General features: G+C 41.5%; 1 pseudogene; it reads left to right on the top strand.

Annotated features, from left to right (window-relative positions):
• LOC122546681 overlaps nucleotides 1-3351 on the top strand; it is an 8800-nt pseudogene extending 5449 nt beyond the window's left edge.
• The last annotated feature ends 245 nt before the right edge of the window (nucleotides 3352-3596 follow it).

Raw genomic sequence — 3596 nt, 5'->3', positions numbered from 1 at the left:
CTTTTTTACCACCCTCCCTAATCTTACTGAAACATCTGTAATCAGGGACCTCCAACAATCATTTCTGTCCCTCTTCTTTCTACGTTTCCGTGATGGCCACAACATCGTAGTCCCAAGTACCGATCCACGCCTTAAGTTCACCCACCTTATTTCTGATACTCCTTGCGTTGAAGTATACACACTTGAACTCATCTCTGTGTCTGCAAGTATTCGCTGTCAGTGCTACTTTGTCCACAGCGTCTCAACAGTCAGGACATCCTGCAAAACAGCGAACCTACTTGCTGGACTACAAGTCTGGATCCCATCCCCCTGCCAAATTAGTTTAAACCACCGCCCCCTAAGAATGCAAGAAAGTAGCAGGTTTGCAACCATCGTATGTTCAATCATTGATTTCCATCTGAAGCAAATCTCCATGAGTTGGTTGAACAATGGCCAATCCGTGGATTCTGGTGTCTTCACATCTCCTGTGTGTGAGGTGAATGGGAATTTCTCGGTAATGAATCGGCTGACCGGCTGTTATGGCGAATGGTTCAACAACGCAGTGTTTACCCGCCAGGTCACTCATGGAGAGAACACTCAAAGTCAAAGCATCACCACACCCCAGGGTAAGACATACATACGAGAGCACTAGAAATCATTCTGAACTCCGATGTGGATCAGATACACACATTTATCAAACTTAGTCAACAGCACTAAAGTGTGCAGCATCCCATTCAAAAACGTGTCATGCATTTCAGTTTGAGTGTGACATTAGCATTGCTCATAATTCAACATTATGTCTAATCAGAAGAGCATGTTTTCCTCTATATTGAAGACATGTGAGCTGGTTTAACAGTCTTTTTTATAAAGTTGTTTGATGTCTGACCACACTTGGAGAGGCATTAGAGTGCTGAATCCACGCCTGGTGACTTCATTTAGCCGGTGGGGGAGGGGTGCGTGTCTTGTGTGGGCCGGGGGATTAGGGTCGCAGAAGTATTTTTTTGAAACTTAAAACATACAGGGAGGCCGGGTTTGGGTGAACGTGGAGTAAATGTTTTGACAAGTCGGCGAGAGTAGGACACGAGGGCATAGCCTCGGAGTCAAAGGGTGCACCATTTGTAACTGAGGTGGGGCAGAATTTCTTCAGCCAGAGGGTGGTGGAATTCATTACCACAGACGGTCATGGAGGCCAAGTCAGTGACTGTATTTATGATAGCGATTGATCGGTTAGTACATGGAGAAGGCTGGAGAATGTGGTAGAGAACATATCACACATGATCGAATGGCAGGGCAGACTCGATTTGCCGAATTGCCTCATTCTGCTACTATATCTTATTATCTTGTGGTCTCAAAATAACAAGGTAAAATATGCAGTGACCCTTGTTGTAAAATAAATCAAAATGTGTTCAATGCTTCATTTCCTGCTCAGGAATGACCTGTTGGACTTGGGCATTATACAACATAGATTTTTCTGAGCTCTTTAACTTCATTCATGGGACCAGGCCACAAAGCAAGTTGCTATCACATTTGATCAATCCGGATAAACAGGACCTAATTGGAACTCTTTAAGGTACTCTCTGCAATTAGTGGATGTGGCAGGAGAAAACATTTTAGTGGGATGGCTGCAGTGGCGATGAACGAACGAGGAATTAGAGTCAGGCGTCTTCAGCCTGGTGTCCGGATGGAGATGTTCACACAGTGATCACTGGACGTCTGAATAATGCTCACGCAAATTTCCATTAATTTGTAGAATAATGTTAGATACTCGTATTTGTTTTGTTTTTATTCTACTAAGAAATTCACTGTTTTGCTTTTAGACCTACTATAAATTTGACAGGAGGAATAATATCTCATGGTATGTTTTTGAGAATGATCTCACACCAATAATACATACATGGGTGATTTAATAGATAATAACAAATGTTTTCACAAATCAAAATATATCAGCAAGAGGAACCATCATTTCAGCAACATTTGGAAGCTGCCATGTCAAAGGTGGTTTCCTCACTTCATGAGTGAATAGCCTGAAGACTCGGTGTTTTGATCCTAAAGAGGCATTTTTCATTGATTTGATTTCTGTTTCATAGGAGTTACTGATTGCCACGATTACATAGTTACAATCCTACCACCTCCATGAGAACACATCTTCCTGGGGGCGACGGTGACATTAACCTGTGTTGTGTCCAATATTCCTTCTGGTGCCAATGTCACCTGGTACAACAAAAGAAGACTCTGAAATCAGAGATCTCGAATCGGCCTGGAGAAAATCCCGACAGCGTGACCAGCAAATTAAGCACTTCGACTGAAGCCTGGATGAGTCACGTTAGTTTTGAAGGTTTGGTGAACCATCTGTATCTACCGACTCCACTGAGAGACTCCATCCACAAGGAAAATGGTGAGCGGTGAGATGAAAAAACAAAGCATCCCATGTGTAATCTCGATCCAGAAACATACATGGCATGCTTGGATTGGCTCCAGATAACGTTGGGAGCATTAAACATGTGTCTGATGTCAGGATATCTAAATATCTGATTGAGAACAAGATGGACCAAAGCTTGTTCTTTTTTATTATAAGTCAAATAAAGTGGGAAGAAACCTGCTTTGTGTTTTTAACATCAGCAATGACAAATGTACAGGATGTCTTAGTTGTGAGTTGGAAGCATGGAGGCGACTTTCGAATTAAACTCTTTTTTTGTTAATGATTAGGATGGATATCATTCTGCTCGTTCATGTGTTTTTAACATCAGCAATGACAAATGTACAGGATGTCTTAGTTGTGAGTTGGAAACATGGAGGCGACTTTCGAATTAAACTCTTTTTTGTTAATGATTAGGATGGATATCATTCTGCTCGTTCAGAAAATGAGAATGTATAAATCCCAAATTTAAAAACAAAACTGGCACATTTTAATATGTCTGAAATTGCAATATTGATTTTGGATTTTTATAGTGGATTTATATTTGTTTCAAATATTCTGCAGGAGAAAAGCGACTGGAGCCATCAGTGTCGATCCTCCTGCCACCAACAGAAGACGTTTCCGCTAAGAGGTTTCTCTCCCTCACCTGTTTAGTGAGAGGCTTCTCTTCCCGAGAGATCTTAGTCAAGTGGACAAACAATGACAAGCCAGCTAATCCCAGTAACTGCAAGAACACCGAGGTGATGGCGGAGAGCGAGAGCACCTCCTTCTTCATGTACACCCTGTTGTCCAATACAACAGAGGAGTGGGCCAGTGGTGCTTCTTATTCCTGTGTGGTGGAACATGAAGCGATTCCACTGAAGATCATCAACAGAACAGTCGATAATTCCATCGGTAAACCAAGTTTTGTGAACATTTCACTTGCACTGATGGGCACTATTAATTCGTGTCAATAAAAAATTCGAAGATGTTTTTAATCATTCAACCAAAGTAATAAAGCCTTTTCTTCCAATTGTGATTTAAATATACAACCGTTTAATTAATTGTGCTTCTCACTTTTAATTATATTCCAGTTGTAAAGTTAAGTTGGATTAGTAACAGGTGTCGGACTCATGTCTTGTGCTGTAAATGTTCCCTGCTCAGACAAAGTTAAGATCAGAGATAGAGGAAAGCTCACGCATTGCCGGATTCTGCAATTAAC

Source organism: Chiloscyllium plagiosum, unplaced genomic scaffold (assembly GCF_004010195.1).
Source record: "Chiloscyllium plagiosum isolate BGI_BamShark_2017 unplaced genomic scaffold, ASM401019v2 scaf_22091, whole genome shotgun sequence".
In the NCBI taxonomy this organism is placed as follows: Eukaryota; Metazoa; Chordata; class Chondrichthyes; order Orectolobiformes; family Hemiscylliidae; genus Chiloscyllium; species Chiloscyllium plagiosum.
Note: the sequence above shows the minus strand (reverse complement) of the source record. Positions and strands in the feature narration are given on the sequence as shown.